Below are 18,114 nucleotides of genomic sequence, written 5' to 3' on the forward strand. Positions count from 1 at the left end.
ATTTGGCATCCGTGGCACAGTGCCTGGCATATAGTAAGCACTGAATAATGGGCAACTGCCACCACTGTCCCTGAACTTGCCCAGAGTCTCTGTGCTGGAACTGTGCAGTCTTTTTTTTTTTTTTTTTTTTTTTTAGGCGAGGCAACCCTTGGTTGATCTCGCAGATTGCAAGGACTTTGTCAACTACAATCCCTTATTTTTTATTTTTTATGCCTATAGCACCTGGTCTTCCTAGGTGGTCTCCCATCCGAGTACTAACCAGGCCTGCCCCTGCTTAACTTCTGAGATCAGATGGGATTGGTCTTGTTCAGGGTAATACGGCCGTAAACTAGACCTGTGCAGTGTTCGTCTGCTCTGCATCCTGCTCCTGCTGGGACAGCCCTTTTCCTGCCTGTGGGTCCGGTGGGGCTCCCAGCATCTTCCCCTCCTCCCCCTCCCTCTGCCATGGTGTGAGCGAAGCATAGCCAATCAAATACCTGTCTTCTGGGGATTGGCATCTTAAGGAGAGCCTCTCCTGGAAGTACAGTGGTTAGAGCCTGGTCATTCCAGGACACTCCGGCCCTGCCCCGTGATTCTCAACCTTTCATCTGCTCAAAACTTACCTGAGGATCCTGTTACAATGCAGATTCTGATTCAGAAGGGCTAGGGCGGGGAGTGGTTCTGAGAGTCTGCATTTCTAATAAGCTCCCTGGTGATGATGACCCTGATACTGCTGGTTTGTGGACCACACTTGGAGTAGCATCTCCAGAATGATGGTCCTTGTTGTTAGCCTCACATTAGAATTACTAGGGCATCTTGGAAAGCAAGACAGATGGCCCCACTCGGGCCAATGAAATCTCAGTTTTGGAGGGTGGGGTCCCAGTACTTGTAAGACTCACCTGAGTTGAGAACTGTCACCGCAGAGAGGTGGTCCAGGTGTTTCTAGCAGTGAGATCCTTAGGACCTCCTTCGGTCTGGGTAGTCTGTCCTTTCTTTGATGCTATGTGGTCCCCCTTTTAAGTTTATGTTGATTTTACTTCTGTTGCTTGCAATCAAAGAACCTTAACTGATAGAGCCTCAGAAGTAAGAAGCAGAATCAAGGCTAGTATTCAGTTTGGCCTCTCGGATCTTTCTGCAACACTGCAGGTGTCTCTGTGGTAGTGATTCGATTTGGGGAGGATAGCGCCATAGGGATTTGGAATGTCCCCCGGGGGGCCTGCTTCTCTCTAGGCATGCTTTGCTCTTTCCTCAGTCCCAGGTGTGCATTCTGTGGGTGACAGTTTCATGGGGTTTGACAAAGCATGCCGGCTGTGGGGAGTGTGAGCCATCCTGCTGGCCTGTCAGGTGGCGGTAATGAGAACCAAAGGCCTGCACCAGGCAGGGCCCTCAGCAGCCGGTGTAGGGCCTTCCTCCCGTCCAGGGCAGGACTCGGACACCTCTGCCACCTGGGCTCCAGGAGGTGAAGCTGATTACATCTACCTTGCGGAGCTGGTATTCTCCCACTCCAAACGGACTGGCATTGACCTGGACCAGCTGACTATGATCTCCTGGAGACAGCGTTGCCAGGGAGACCCAGATGCAAAACAGGTGTCCAGGTTGCCTTGGCCGTAGCTCTGCTGGGAGGTCCAGATGCCCGGCTCACATCCCAGTCTCCCCGCTCGGAGGATGTCCTCACTGAAGTGGGGAGTTCCTCACAAGGAGCCGCCGCTCACTGACACCGAGCAGCGGAGAAATGCTTCCAGACCTGCTGCCACACTGCTCCGTGTGCCACCTGGGCCTCCCGACCTCTCCACGCATCGACACAGATAACGCCTGGCCCAGCACGGGCCGGGGGGCCTCTGGGCCTGCCCCATTCCTTATTCCCATCCTGCCATGGAGTTGTCGGAGATCGCCCTGCCACGAGAAGCTGATCTCCAGGGCCGGAAGTTCTGGGGACAGAGGAGCAGTCGGAGGATGAGTGTGGCAGGGTGAGGCTGGACAGATCCGAGGCTAAAAAGGGGCCGCGGGTGCGTGGCTTGGGGAGCGGGGTGGGGTGGGGGGACAGCAGGAGGGGCAGAGCGAGAGAGCTTTGCTTTTTATCTCAAGTCCTTTGTATCTTGTGCTCATATCGCTTCGGTAAAAAGAAACTTAAAAACTCTTGTAAAAATCAGAAATGAAAATAATTCCTCTACAGCCACGGACACAACAATTAATGCTGTGTACAAACGTACTAGGTTCTCTACGTGTCGCCTGATTCACTTCTAATTCTCATGACAACCTAGGTTGCCAGTGAGTCTTGACTTGCCTAGGACTTCCCTGGTTTTAGCACTGAAAGCTCCATATCCTTGGAACCTCTTTAGTTGGAGGGGAACCAGTCACCCCGCTGCAACCCCCACAGGTGGCTTTGTAACCACGTGTGTTTTAGGGGGAAGGAAACTGAAGCTCTAAGAGCTTTCTGTAGCTCGCGTACGGCTTACGCAGCTAGTTAGTGGTAAGACACCATTAGCCGAGAGTCAGTTAGTGATAGACACAGTTAAGAGTCAGTTGAAGGCCCACAGCTAGTTTAGTGGTAGACGCAGCTAGTTAAGGGTCGCACCGCTAGTTAGTGGTAGAGCTTTGTTATCCCATATCAGGTGGAGCTTTAGAGCTGGAAAGACTTTAGGGTCACACGTGTAACCCCGTGTTCTGTAGACAGGGAAACGACCTCAGAATGGTGAATCGACCTACCCAAGGTCACACAGAGAATTAGTTTTGTGCTTCCAAAGGACCTTTGAGATGGAAGTTGGGGGAGATCGATGCCACACAGGAATCTCTTAGGAGGCCTGCCGGCTGACTTTGAAAAGAACGCACTCTTAGCTCACCCTGAGGAGAACTGGCAGGAGGATGGGCATCAGGTGGTGCCTGGGGCCAGGGGCCCGCGCCTAGCGCTGTGGCTGGCGGAGGTGGGGGGAGTGGGTAAGGGGGAGACAGCTTCTCTTTATAATGTACATACACGGCAGCAACAGCCTGGGGAAAAACAACCCAAACAAACTCTCAAAGGGTGTTTTGGACTTAATCCCAGGGTTGGAAGCGGCTTGGTAAGATAAATAAGATAGAGCCGGTGTACCTGTAAGGTTGAGCGATCATATCACTGTTGCATTTGAAATATTCATGAGGGCGAGGGAGGTATGAGAAACAGCTACAGAAACATATTCTGCTTTGAAAAGGCAGAGCTCAAAGGCATGAAAAATGAATCGAGGGAAATTAATGTTGGGGCGGAGGAGGAGGGGTGGGCCGGTAGGGGACAATTATTGCCCAGAAGAGTAAGGAGGGGGATGTGGGGGAGACATCTCAGACTGGGCTGTGATCAGAATTCTGTGTCCTGCCTGGAAGATTCGAAATGTCAGTCAGTTCATCTGTCACTTGAAGTCAACACTTGGTCGCAAAATGGATGGTTCTGGCAAGAATTAAAAAGCAGGGTGGGGTGTGTGTGGGGTATGAGATGGAGCGGGTGGTGCTGGGCAGTAGAGACGGAGAAAAATCAGCAAAGTGCCTGACTCCTGTAAATTCTGGACAGGTTGCTGGGCTCCGTAGACGGACACGATGCCGAGAACCAGGAATTTCTAAACCTGGCTTTGCCAAAAATTTCTGCAATTTTTTGCACATCTCTGAGCCTCAGTTTCTCTCTTTATAAAGCCTGGGGGTTGGGTTGACTGCCCTGCTGGGTCACTCCACTGCATCATTTAAAGTCTTGGATTTTGTGATATACTTAACCAAGGGTAGCTTAAGGCAGAAGAGTCATGTGTATTCGCTGGTGGTGGGACATAATGCTTTTGTTTTGGCGGCTGATGGGAGAACCCCTCAAGTCTATACCATGCCAGTGAGCCCAGTGGCATGTGGCCCCTTTTAAAGGCAACTCTTTGGAGTGTAGACTGGAGCAGGCATTCTGGAGGGAGATCTGGCACGAAAGCAAATGAAACTGCATTTCATCCGGTGTGGTCCTCGACAGGCAGCATCAGAATCACCTGGGAGCTTGTTAGAAATGGAGGTTCTGTCTCATTCCAGACCTTCTGAGTCAGAATCTGCCTTTTAACAAGACCCCTGGGTAAGTCACGTGCACGTTAAAGTCTGAGTGGTACTGACCCGAGACACAACAGTTCTGCCCCTGGATTTATACCCCTGAGAAAGCTTCACCAAAGAGTGTTCAAGGAGGTGTGTTTGTGGCACTGGGGAATCGGAAGCAATCGAGGTGCCCATCGGAGGGGGAATGGATCAGTAAAACATGGTGGACGCATAAATACTACTGAGCAGCTAGGTTAGAAGACGAGATCTGATGTTTATACAGCAATTTGGGTGGATCTTAAAGTGCTGAGGCGAAAAATGTAAGGAACAGAATCAGTTCGACGGCATGACACGATTATGGGTTAAAAATGCTTACACACAAACCAACATAGTAGGCTTATGCTTCGTGAGGGCAGGCACTCTTGTCTATGTTTTTCGCCCCTATCTACTTGGTACACAGTAAACATTCAGTATTTGATGAGCAAATGCGCTTTATGAGAATACGGACACATTCGAGAGAAAGGAATCCATCCAACAAGAGAGGCGTTTGCTCTCTGCGATGGTGCCGTGCCAGCAACCGAAGAGTCATTTTTTGCATATGGGGTGAAATTAAAGTCCAAGCTTATGCGAGAGGGATGCCAGGCTCCTTTGCAGAGTTTGTTTCTCCCTAAAGTGGCTTCGCCGTGCCACCTCTGGCCCGTCCAAGGTCCTGCTTGCTTATCTTTTGGCTTTATTTTGTCTTTTGGCAATAAAGCACATCTCTGCTTTATTGCTAAGGCTTCAGTCTGTTTCTGTAGAAACTGACTTTCCAAAGGATCTGATGCGTGCTTCTGCATGCTTATCCGCACGACACTGCCTGGACCAGTGGTTCTCAACCAGGGACAATTTTGCCCTCAGGAGACATTCGGCAATGTCTGGAGACATTTTTGATCGTCACGACTTGGGGAGGGGGTGTATACGTGACACTGGCATCTAGTAAGTCGAGGTCCAGGATGCTGCTAAACATCCGATAATGCACAGGACGGCCCCTGCAGCAAAGAGAGATTGGGTCCAAAGTGTCAGCAGTGTAGGGGTTGAGAAACTCCGCTTGCTAGGGGGTCGGGTGCTCTATTAGCTCTGCTGTTTCAGGCAAAGAAAGAGGCACGCAGAGGTCGAGTAATCCTTCCCAGCTCCCATAGCGGGTGAGCAGTGGAGACAGGATATAAACCAAGTGAGGCCGGCTCCAAGGCCCTTGCTCCTGACACATGACACATGAGTACTTCCCAGAAATGGAAACCTCCGATAGAGACGGCATAGCTTTTTCCTCCTTCGCTCAGTTATTGCTACAACCAGGGTGACCAGTTGTCCCGTTCTGCCCGGCATTGAGTGGTATGCCGGGATGTGGGGCTTTTAGTGCTCAAGCTGGAACAAATGGCCACCCTAGTACTACCCAGACTCTGTAAGCTTCTGGGCTTGTGACATTCAATCCATTGAGTTCACACTTCGTGCTAATCGCTATTGATATAGGGACCAAACCCCAGCCCCAAGTTCACTTACGATGACTATGTTGTCCATAGTGCTCAAGAACAGCTTTGTCCCTGTTCTAAAAATATTTATCTATTAGGCCCTTGAGTTAAGCCAGCAAGCTTCTGGGTCGATCAGCGTTCATCCCTGGAGGATTTTTGAGGTTCGTTCGAGAAATAGTTCAGTCGGGGATAGTGTGGTGGAGGCAAGGTCAGAGCGCCCGTCTGATCTTGAGCAAACTGCTTAACCTGTCTGAGCCTCAGTGACCTCATTTGCAAAATGAGTCTGTAATAAGAGCCAGAACTATGAGTCGTTACCTCGTAGCAGGTACTGTGCTAAGTACTTCCCTGGTGAGGTGCTTTACACGCAAGGTGTTAAGTGGTTATCTCACTTAGTTCTCACAACGGGGTGGGGCAGCTCCTTGGGTGATATGGCTAGCCTAAGGAGCCAGCCTGTGACGGACAGTCAGGATGCGAAGCCAGGTTGTCTTGCGCCAAAGACCACACTTTTATTGCTATGTAGCGTCTCCCGCGGCTGTTCCTGAGATGGAAAAACATGCAATTAGGGCCAAGAAACGGGTTGGCCCTGAGGGTAGCGCATTAGCTGTTTGCAAAGGCTTGTGTGTTTCTCCACCCCCTAAAAATCCTGAAGCACCCCGGGTTCCCCAACACCTCCGTGCAGGGTCCCCATCGGCCTCGCTCGTACCCTGCAGCTATGTGTGTTTTCTGGGATCGTAGGGCTCAGGCCCCAGGAACCTCCTCTTCCAGGCAGAAGCAGAGAGGGCCTGTCTGTCCTCAGACCTACAGTCAATGAGTCTGGTTCAAGCTGTAAGATTCGTGTGTCTGCTTCAGAAGCACCTGAGGCCCTGTCCACCTGGTGAAGGTCCTGGCTCTGTTGCTGTGGTTTGCTGAGGGATCCAAGGACCGGGGTCTGCTGGGGCGCAGAGAGGCTGGTTCCCTTTTTGTCCACAGCTGAGCACCTCCTTCTTGCATGCTAATCATATAAAATAAATATGATAATAGGATAAAAATAGCTACCATTCGCCAAGCACTGTTACCTGCCAGGCACGTCACGTGGAAGGCTTCCTTCCCTTCTCTCCTGCTCCTCCTTACCCTGCTCTACTTTTTCTTTTTTTACACAGCTGGTCACTGTATTCCAAAAACCTAGAAAAGGGCCTGACAAATTTAGTTATTCGATAAGTATTTGAATAAATAAAGGAGCGAATAAATGAATGAGTGTGTATTGAGCTCCATGCTAAACCCATTATGTGGACTATTTCACTTAAATCTCACAATAATCCTATGAGACTGGCACATGTACTCAGAGAGGTCAAGTCATTATAGAGGCTACGTATCTGGGCATGTGACAATGGAGATACGTAGCCTATATAATATGTATATGTCCAATATGTCCACGTATCCATGTGTAAATGTATCAGTCACCTACAGCTGTGTAACAAGCAACCTCAAAAACACAGTGGGTTATAACAATAAGCATTCATTTCTCGTGCATAGATCTCCGGTTTGGCTGGGGAGACTGTGTTAGGCTATCAGTTGCATTCAGGTCTGATCCCTAATTTCCTTGTGAGGCCCAGATTGGTGAAAGTTGGCAGCTTCCAGAAGACTGGGCAGAAATAGTTGATGCTTTTTAAGGCCTAAGCTGGAATCCGATACATTGTCTCTCTTGCCTGTGTTTCATTGACCAAAGCAGACCCAGCATTAATGAGGAAGGGAATTTTATTCCTCTTACGGTGGAAGGAATGGGAGGGGTAAATATTTGCTGAATAATAATGTACACCAGTGTATCATATTTTCGTTATATATGGATTGTATAAATGTTAATTTTTTGTTCCCATGAACCCAGCGTCCATGAAGAGCTCTATTATGCTCCTCTCTTTTATTGGGCATTAATTTGCTTGTTTGAAAAATGCAATGCATGTGACTAGCTTTCATTCAAAATAACTTCTGCTATGTATTTGAGTGAAGCTAATAACACACTTGAGCTCCCCCCACGTAACAAAGTGACAGAGCCAGATTTCCTGGGTTTCCAGGATTACCTGGGGGACCTTGGAGAAGCTGTTCTGAGTCTCCGTTTTCTTTCCTGTGAAATAGGAATGGAACAAATACGTCCTGCATAGAGCACCGTGAGGACTAAGATGCTTGTGAAAGTTGAGCACAGCACCTGGCTCTGGAAGACACTCAATAAATATTAGCTATCATCGTTAATATTAATACTATTCCAATACAGCACAAACAGACAGCATGAGTAATGCTGCTCGGGGCTATTATCCCAGCCTGTCACTTGCTGGTTCCCAGCCTATTTCTCTGACCTAGTCTCTTTCCCAATTTTGATCCCGCTTTTTCCTTCTGGACGTAGCCTTGGGGTTTGCTCTTCCTACTTTGGCCCAAGAATCCCTCCCTACAGAAATGTTCGGACCCATCTTACTGTTTCGTGCCTTCTTGGCTCCCCTGCCTGGTCCAACCCTTGGAACACAGGGTGGGTGCCAATCCGGTGCTCCCAGGTCATCAGAGCATCACAGGCTGGTTGTGAAGTTGCAGCAAGAGAACAGGTGGTAGGAGAACCTTCAGACGCCCACCGACAGCAGCTCGGATGTTCGTGAGTTGGGGGTGGGTGGTGGTCTTTTTACCTGAAGCTCTCTGGAAACTGTCAAGCTTAGAATCTTTGCAGTTTAGGCAGTCTGTTTGCAATGGTCTCAAGGAAATCCATTCTGCCTACAAATGCGGTGACCTTTAATTTTTTTTTTCAGAATTTTCCAAGAGGCACATTGACTCTTCCTGTCAATGTGGAAGGCTCTAATGCCACCTGGGGCATTTAGATTGCATTTGCCAATCGCTGACTGCTGTAGCCAATTTGTTCCTGATCTCAAGGTCGATTTTGAATAATTTTAGCTGGGCTAGTCTCTTGCATTGAATAACTTAGAGCTGAACTGTTTAGGTGGTGGCAGGAGGGGGTATGGGGCTATTTTGTAGACTTTCTTTGATTTTGGTGAAAGAGAAGGCTCTCGGCTCTGCTATTCACGGCCGAGGTGGCCTGGAACAAGAGAGAAGGGAGTGTACACGTACCAAGTACCTGGTATAAGCCAGACACCGTGGCAGCTGTATAATCTACCTGTGAGATGACCCCTATACTTCAGCGACATCCCGCTCAGAATACAACGGTATGCGCGGAATTTGCTGCGTCCCCTTCAGTGCTCTCCTCCTTTGGACAAGCCCCTCTAGATCTGAGATGGCGTCTGGTTCGCCTTTGCCTTCCCGGAAGGGGGCCTCCGCGTCTGGCATAGGGTTGGCATCGGAACTGTTCATCGATCCTGCGATGCAGACCTAGAAGTGAGCATGGTGCAGTCCGGCCGTCTGATACGTGGCCTCTGGCCTGGGGTTCCGGGGCGGGGCGGAGGCGGGTGTGGTTTATTATTGGAGGATCTGGATTCCTGCGCGTTATGTGGCTGAAGGGTCTCCAGGCTCCTTCCAGGCCTGGAGCAGGATTTGGATGGGTGTGGCTCATAGTGGGAGGGCTCTTGACAGGAGGGAGGGGAGGAAAGGAGGACAGGGAAGGAGAAAGTTTGTGTCCTGCCTCCTTACTCCTCAACTTCATATGGTGAATCCCACCCACCAAGGTTATATTAGGAGATGGGGCCTTTGGGAGGTGATTAGGTCATGAGGATGGAGCCTTGATATGGAGATCTATGCCCTTATAAAAGAGACCCCAAAGCGCTCCCGTGTCCCTTCTGCCACGTGAGGACCCAGTGATAAGGTGCCGTCTGTGAACTGGGAACAGGGCTCTCACTGGACACCGAGTCTGCTGGTGCCCTGACCTAGGACTCGCGGCCTCCAGACCGTGAGAAATTCATTCCTGTTGTTTATAAGCCCCCCAGTCTGCGATATTCTATTACAGAGGCCTAAACAGAGTAAGACCCCACATATGGAGTCAGAGTGAGGTGAAGTGCCTTGGCTGAGGTCACATCGCTTGTAAGTGGCAGGGCTAGGATTCTGATTGAGGACGTCCAGGCCCACGGCCCCCAGACAAGCAGTCCTTTGGGACAGATTCTTCTGATCGTAGGACACCTTATTTGAGGAACACTCTCAGGTCCTTGAATTCACCATCTTCTCTCTTACCTCTGTGCCTTTGCATATTGTATTCTCTGTGCTGAAAACACTTCTCCCCCTTTAGCCTGATGTGCTCTGGTTCATCTTTTGAGTCTGAGCTTAGATTTGGCCTCTTCCAGGAAGTCCTCCAGGTTATCTCCTCCTACTGGTACTTTCCCCAATCAAAGCATCTATTAGGATATATTACAATTGCCTAGTACTTGTCTGTCTCCATGAGATGGAGGTTTTACCTATCTCATTTATCATGGTTACCCAGCCCCTAGCATTTTATCTGGCACATGGTAGGTAGGTACTCAATAAATATTTATTTAATGACTGAGCATTTCAGATTCAGAACCGAATATATTGGAAGCTTACAAAAGTCATTGTTCAGTTGAATTAAAACTGCATGGATTAAGTTGTTTCTCAGAAAGTTTTATAAGCAAGTCCACGGTCCTGCCTGGCTAGAGCCTGATAGAGTCCACAGACAGAGCCCCCTCCCACAGAACCATCCCCCAGCTTGGAGGACCTGAGAATTAAAACAAAGGTCTAGTGTAGAAGTTGCAAGTTCTTCAAAGACTCTTTTGACATTTTTATTTAATCACCGCTCAGTTCACTCATTTAAAGCATCGAATTTATTTCTTTTCACTATGAAAGTAAGAGAATCATATTGCTAAAAATTTGAGAACCGTAGAAAAGGAGAGAAACCCACTCATCATTTGGTAGATACATTTCTTTAGAGTCTTCCCCTCCCCCATAGATGTATTTTCTTTTTTTAATTAAACATACTCGCAATTGTACCATGGATATAGTTATGTATCCTGATACTTTTTGTTCTAGTTAGCAAAACGAGACTCTTTCCAGGTTTAATGACATAGCTTTAAAAATAACCATCACTACTTTTTCTTATTTTTTCCTCTCTTCCATTTTTTTTTTCATCAGAGTAATATGTACACATAGTAAAAAGTAAAAGAACAGAAGGCTTCTAATGAAAGCAGCGGTTCCTGGCCCCTTCTCTCCTCTCTGCCTCCCCCACTCCCCAGGCCCTATTTCCCAGAGGCAACTGCTCGAAATGTTGTTTCCATTTTTAGGTCTTCTGGTATATTTATCTCTTTAACGCTAAATAAGATGCTTATGCAGCTGTTTCTTGATTTACCAATTTAAGACATCTTCTCCTGACTCCCCGCCACAGAAGTTGAGGATTTGGAGTGCTGACATTGCCCCTCCTCCCCTCCCCTTCTCTCCCCACATTTGTTATTTGAAAACAGTAATACATACACATGGTAAATCATGCCCACGGGATGGAAGGGTCCCTCCTACCCTCGTACATCAGTCTTCACTTTGCCCCTGTTCCCAGTTTCTTGGGCGTCTGTGTCTGGAGATTATGAGATTATGAGATGCAAACTTCCCGACACTGCACCATGGAGAAATGGTGCTCTCTCCCCGCTTTTCTTGGACCCATGCTGGCCTGTGACTGCTTCGACTGGTAGAATGCCATCGAAGTGACGCCATGCTTGTGCTGGCCCGAGACTTGAGCGGTTGGACAGTTTCTATCTCCAGCCCCTTAGAACTCTCGGTCTTGAATCCCCGAGCCACTGTGTAAGGAGTCTAGTGACCCTGCCGGAGATGCATGGGGAGGCCCTGAGATGACATGGAGAGGAGGAGGGGTCCAGCTGTCCCCACCAGAGCATCCAGCATGTCGCTGAAGCTGTTCAGAATCTTTAGAGCTCCCTGGAACCCGGCTGAATACCACTGGGAGACTCCAGTGGACACCACTTGGAACAGAAGAATTTCCTAGCTGGGTCCTGCTTGAATTCCTGACGCCAAAAATTCTGCGATATAATAACCATGGTTGTTGTTTTAAGCTGTTAAGTTTTGGGATTAACCAGAGCAGTGTCCTTCCAGAGATACTCCATGAGTCACAGATTTTGGGAAGGTTTTCTCAGCCTAGCAACAGAGCCTGATAGGAAGTGTAAACACCAATGCTTTATTGGGCTGTGTAATCCCAAGGGAGGAAGAAGGAGGGAAAGAGGGAAGCGAGGCCAGAGGAGGAGAGAAAGCGAATGCGAGGTGGGGGCCACAACTTTACAAAAACACAGCTCGTTGCACGGGACACCCCCGGAGAGGCTCTGCAGGATGACTGCATCTCAGAACGGTCTGTTTTGAGAAAAGGAGAGTCATTTATCTGCCAGCTCCCTCCTGCCTTTTATCGATCAAAGTTGGCTCCCCCCTGTACTTCTATTTGATTACCTAGCTTCTCCTAGCAGCTGCTGGGGTTCTAGATTCCCCAGGAGGCTTTGTGGGTGTGAGGGAGTCCAGCCCTGGCTCCCACCCACGGTAGACTGAGTAAGTTTTGATTGGATGCCAGGCATTGTGAATTTTACCCTGTTGGCTCCTGGATATGGGTGTGCCTGGAACTGTCCTTGGTGCTGAGGATCCGGCACGGACAAAACAAAGTTTCCTGCCTTTGTTGATCTTTCAAGACAGCGAGTAAACAAAAAGCATAATTCATGTTTGCTGTTATTGTCTTGTTACACACGCATCTTTTTGAATACTTACCCTAAACAGCTATCACTTTTAGTGGTTGCATAACTTTTGATTGAATGTTTATATCTCTGTTTAATGATACATTTTCCTATTGATGGTTAGTCAAATTACTTTCCCTAATCAGAACCATCAGGAAGCTTAGAGACTTGGGATTGGAAGTTCAACACACAGAGGCCGAGAGCTCATTCTGAAGTTCATTGGAGGAATAGGCACTTCTACACCTGGGACCAAAGATTGATCTTTTTGCCCTGTGAACTGGAATTGCCCTGGTTTGGACTTTCCTACAGGCGTGCCCTTGGTCAGCAAAAGAGATGGCGGAGGATTTTAGGATGGCAAGATGGACCTTAGACACTTCCTTCCCTAAAGTCTCTAGCTCTTTGACTAAGACCTGTACACCAATGCCCATTCGGTCACCCAGACCTAAAGTCAAGGTCTTTGATATCTTTTGAGTCTAAACTTTCCCCCTGTTCCTGTGCCTCTGTTTTCATTTGGATTCCTGTTGGCTTTGAATTAAACCTCTGTCTCCTATTCCATTGATCTCCAGTAATAATTCCACTCTCCAGGAGTAATCGTATTGTTTGCTTTGGAGGATGTGGCAAATACTGTTGGTGCCTTGGCCGCATCCCCTGATACTCACCATTCCTACTGTGAACACCTGTAAGAATGCCTGGGTCTTCCTCGGGGGAGCCCCTAGTGGGGCAGGCTGGAAATGCAGAGAATCAACACACTCAGGAGAGGACACCCCAGCAATTACTAGAAGTAGATCTCCTGCCTTCCTCACCTGCGATGAGCATTCTGTGCTAGCCCCCAAAAGTTCCCAGCAGGACTAAATTCCACTGCGCAATTACCTTGTTCAAGGCACTCCAGACTGGCTTCTTCCCCTGTCTCGTCTCGCTTCTCCACTGTTGGACCAGTGTTTCCTGGGATCGCTTCCCAGATAAACCACTTGCCTTCAGCCCTTCTCTTAGGACCTGTTTCTGGGGAAACCCACCTAACGATGAAGAAGATGAGGACTCAGGAGGATACGCCTAACACAGAGGGTCCAACCTCGTGTTGACAGGTGGTGAAGCATGACTTTGCTGAGCAAGTGACTTTTCTAAGCCTAGACCTGAAGGATGAGTAGGGATTAGCAAAGCTCAGAAGGCCTGGGGAGAACCTCAGGGGGAGAATGTCCCAGGCCTAGGGAACAGCACGTGTGAAGGTCCTGGGGCAGAAATGCTGGCATGGCCGGAGTGCAGAGAGCGAGGCAGACTGTGTCAGCCACGTTGGCAGGATATAAGGCCTGAAGATGAACTTGGGTCCCTGCCTTTGTATCTCTTTCCCTTCCTTTTGTTTCTCTACTATACACTTTTTTAAACCCCATTATGGTCTGACTTCATTTAAATGCATCTGAAATGAAATCTCTAACATTAACAGTGTTGTCAAATGCAAAGGCCTCGTTTCTCTTTGGTTCTTTTTCACAGAACGCTATCTATGAATTTCTGGGGAGGATATGAGGATTTTGATTGTTTTGATTTTTTTTTTTTGGTATGACCACATTATGTTAATTTCCCCATTGTCTTAGGGTATGAGAACATAAAAGCAATAACTCATTTATATGAAGACTGAATGTGCTGAGAGGTTGTCATGGAAACCAGGGGGAACCATTCACATTGGCTTGAGTAAATTGAATAACCTCCGTTAAAAGATTGAACACAGAACTTATTTACCCAATTGTGTGGTGTGTAGAAGAGATGAGAAAATCAACATGATAAATGAAATTTTTTTGTTGTTGTTGCAAGGACGGGGTGAGGATGAAGAGGGTGAGTGAATGCTAGGGATGTGTGACTTTTAACTAGTTATTTGACTTCTTCTTCTAAAGGCTATATTTTTATTGTTGAATGGGAGTGGGCTCGTGGGGTGGTAGGGGAAGGGTCCAAGGGAAATGGTATGGTAAGCCTGCTCCCAGGAGAGATAAGCTTGGGGTATTGCCAGGGGCCTGAGATCATTTCCCAGCTTGGAGCACCCTCTGAAGTCTTCGTGAAAGTGATTGAAGGGACATGAGCATTTTTAGCTTTTTCCCCTTTGTTTTTGACAGGGTTGTTGATGTGTTTCAAGCCGATTTTCAAAACATACTTCTTCTGTTGCTTTTTATTCTTGTATTTAAAAGCAAAGTGCCTCATGTCTTCCCAAATAAGTCTTTAAAAGAAAGGACATGGAAAACGGTGAGGGAGCAGCGTTGGGGACAGACGCAGCACTCGCTCGTGATTGTAGTGGTTACGGACCAAGGGGGCTCTAACAGCGGCCGTTCTGAGGGTGGCGCCGGGCCAGCCTGGAGAAAAGGCCCTGGGCCCCAGAAGGACCGGTGGCAGTTCTTCAGGCCCACCCTGGTGTTGCATCTGTAAGACTCACTATGAGAGATGCTTTCGAAGGACGCAGGGGTGGGCAGGGAGAGCCTCACGCCGTTGCATGGAGCCAGATTTCGTCTTCTAGTGTGTAGCATTCCACCTGTGATGGGCATTGGGTTGCTTTCGATTCATGGCCACACAGTTTACCAAGGAGGTTGTACCAGTCCACACGTCCACCAGTAAAGTATGAGAGTTTCAGTTGCCCTACATTATTTGTGACACTTGATATTGGTGTCCTACTGACCCAGCATCACCTGCTGAAGACTGTCTTTTCTCACTGAATCACAGTGGTGTCTTCGTCACACAATTTCTGGGTTTCCTCTTCTGTTCCATTGTCTGCCTTTCTGCCATTTATACTGTCGTTATGTTAGCTTCACAGTGAATATTGACAAGGTGATGGGATAAGTCTGGAGCTTTGTTCTCCTTTAAGATGATCTTGGTGATTTTTAGTTCTTAGCATTTTTGCATAAATTTTAGAGTTATCTTGTTAATTTCTCAAAAAAAAAAAAAGTACTGCTAGGATTTTGAGTGGAATGGCATCGGTTCTATAGATCAGTGGGAAGAATGTCCATCTTAACAATATTGAGTTCTCCAGTTAGTGACCTCTTCATTACTTGTAGCCATTTATTTTGGTCTGTTTAAATTTCTCTCAACGGTATTTTGTTCTTTTCAATACCTGGCCTGGCTTATCACCTGGATTTGTGTTTTGGATCGGGTGGTAAGATTGATGGACGGACACGAGCATCGTGAATCGTGAAGTACTGTGCCCACTTTTAATGAACGCCCCCTCCCGTCCCCCTTTAGTTCACGCCGATGGCTCTGAGTTAGGTGATCGGGCCATGTAAAGCCTCTAAGATCTCCTTGGAATGTCCAAGTCACTCTCGATCTATTCTGCACCACTTCTGTGTCCTGGATGACCTTTTTCTACTTTGTCTTTCTTCTAGAAAGTTGCCACCTGTTGTTTAAATTCAGTGATCCATGCATTCATACATTGAAACAGCATTTTTTGAGCATCTACTATTGGGTATGTGTTGGTTGCCTACCCAACAGCCATTACCCCTTCTTTGCCGAGAGTTCTCTAATTATGTTCATGCGTCGGTGGCCTGTACTTCGAGACCCCAGGGCATGGGTCTCCGCTGGCCTACGCAGGCACGCTCATCCTGTTCCCTTTTAGCTGTGACTGGTTTAGCATTGGTCATGTTCTCTGTTCTCAGCAGTTAGCTGGGAGGAGCAGGAGGAAAACTCATGCTCTGACATTATTTAATTAACTTGCTTACCCCGCCTAAACTCGTGTCATTTAAAGTTCAGCTCTGTTACTTGCAGCCGGAAGTGCCCTAGTCAGGTGTCTGATTTGTTTCTCACAGAAGCAGACTCTGAGGCAAGGACTGGAGAGGAGACAGTCTATTAGAACAAAGGGAACAGGCTTGGAAGGGGAGGTCGTCGATAAAGCGCACATTATCAAGTTAGGTAACCACTGCGGGGGTCACAGAGTTTAATCTCCCTGATTAACTCGAAAACGGCATAAAACATGGATTTGCAAACTACGGCCCATCGCAAGTCTGGCCTGCCACCTGTTCTTGTAAATAAAGTTTTATTGGGACGCAGTCACACCGATTCCCTTATATATCGTCCACGGCTGCCTTTGCACGATAACAGCAGAGTTGAGGAGCTGTGAGAGGCCCCATGGCCCACAAAGCCTAAAATATTTACTATCTGGCCCTCTGCATAGGAAGTTTGCTGGCCTCAGTGTAGAATGTGCTCTCCAGAGTTATCTCAGCCGAGGGGCGAAGGAGCTGGGGTTTTATACACCCCTCCAATCGGTCACTGGTTGAGTCCTCCCCGCTGGGCGTGTGCATTCCCCAGTGCTTCTGACTTGCCATGTCCACAGGCCACCGTCAGTGAGCTCTGCTTCAAGCAAAGAGATGCAGAGACCGGCCCCTGGCAGTTGGGCAAGCATGGACCCTAATGGCCCCATCTGCCTCTGGCTTCAGTACCCACTTGCTATCTCTGTCTAACCACGCATGAGCCCACACCCGGAACCTGGCCCCTTCTCCAGTGCCTACAGGAAACCCACTCACAGGCTGTGGGTTCTTGGGACTCCACTGAGGACCAGGGTCTTCGGGAGAGGGTGATTTTGTGGCACACATGGGCTTCTAGATCTTTCTTTTATTCCCCTAACTCTGCCTCTCCCCCTGTTTCTGTAGGGCTCCCAAACTCTTCCTCTTTTATTATGCAGTTTCCACCTGCAAATTTCCTTTTGCAGAGCTTCTAGGGCCTCAGCAGAGCAAGGGGCTCATTATTGATCAAGTTTAAAAAAAAGAAAAAAGAAAAAAAGACCCAAAGAAACAAAACAATTTTTTGTAGTTTTCCTTTAGATAAAAACGTGTACTTTATTTGCAACATCAGGCAGGGGCTCCCTTTGCATTCTGTGCTTCTACCAAGTGCTCTAAGTTTCTCCTTCATCTTTGCCACACAGGTTGAGGACCCATGCCGTCAAGTACCTGTAATCCGTTTTGGCACGCTCCACACCTGTTTCAATTTCTAAAATAGAGGCTGTGTGTTTCACTCAGTGTGATGATAGATCAGGGCTGCACAATATCGTCACGTGGGGTCAACTCCTTGGAAGTTCTGTCCATCTTGCTTTCTGATAGCTAATTAAATATGGCATCTAAACGCAGTCTAGAAAGTTCCTCTCATACAAAAGTCCCCAAGAGTTTTTAGGTCTTCATTTCAAAAAAAAAAAAATTGGGAGGGAGGGGAAATAGTTGGAATATGAGTGAAAACTGATTAATACTAAGAAAGCTGAATCAGATCCAGCAAATTCTGCAAGGTGAATGAATTGTACTTGGAAAACCTTACTGGCAAAGCATCCACACTGGGGACTTGGTCCTCCAGGTCAGCCTCATCCCCTACATGCAGGTGGAGAGTTTAGGAATGTGATTTTGGTCTTATGAAAGTTGTTCTTTTTCATTCCTCTCCAGTAATCTGATTTTTTTCTTAACTCATTTAGAAGCAAAAATGCAAAAGTTCGACAATTTAAATGTTTTAAATATTTTTAAATGTATTTCCGTGAAGTCACTTAACCCTTTTAGACTACTGTCAGAGTTTTGTCTTCCAACCCATCTTGTGTCTCTGCTATATATTTTCTACATTTAAAATGAGAGATGACTTTTAACTGGAATTCCCTAGGTTTTAGAGAGAAGAGCCTCTTTTGCTTGCTCATTTTAAGTCAGAGAACCAAAGACATGTCTCGTGCAGCCGAACTATATTGAAAAATAGTGGGGTCCAGGAAACTGCATTTTGTTTAAATTTTTTTCCAGCTTTATTGAGATATAATTGACAAATAACATCGTGTAAGTTTAAGGTGTACGACGTGGTGACTTGGTACACACATACCTTGTGAAATGATTACCACAATAAGGTTGGTTAACACATCCATCTCCGTCACCATTTTTTTTGTGTGTGTGTGGTGTGAACATTTAAGATCTACTCCCATAGCATCTTTCAAGTGCACGATACAGTAATGTGCGTTACAATCACCACGCTGCGCGTCAGATCCCAGGACTTCTTCATTT

The 18,114-nt window shown here is 47.5% G+C and overlaps 1 pseudogene; it reads right to left on the reverse strand.

The window, feature by feature from the left end:
- Nucleotides 1-210: 210 nt before the first annotated feature.
- On the reverse strand, nt 211-329 carry LOC120620643 (uncharacterized; annotated as a pseudogene).
- Between the last annotated feature and the right edge of the window lie 17,785 nt (nt 330-18,114).

The sequence above is a fragment of the Pteropus medius genome, unplaced genomic scaffold (assembly GCF_902729225.1).
Source record: "Pteropus medius unplaced genomic scaffold, Ma_sr-lr_union100, whole genome shotgun sequence".
In the NCBI taxonomy this organism is placed as follows: Eukaryota; Metazoa; Chordata; class Mammalia; order Chiroptera; family Pteropodidae; genus Pteropus; species Pteropus medius.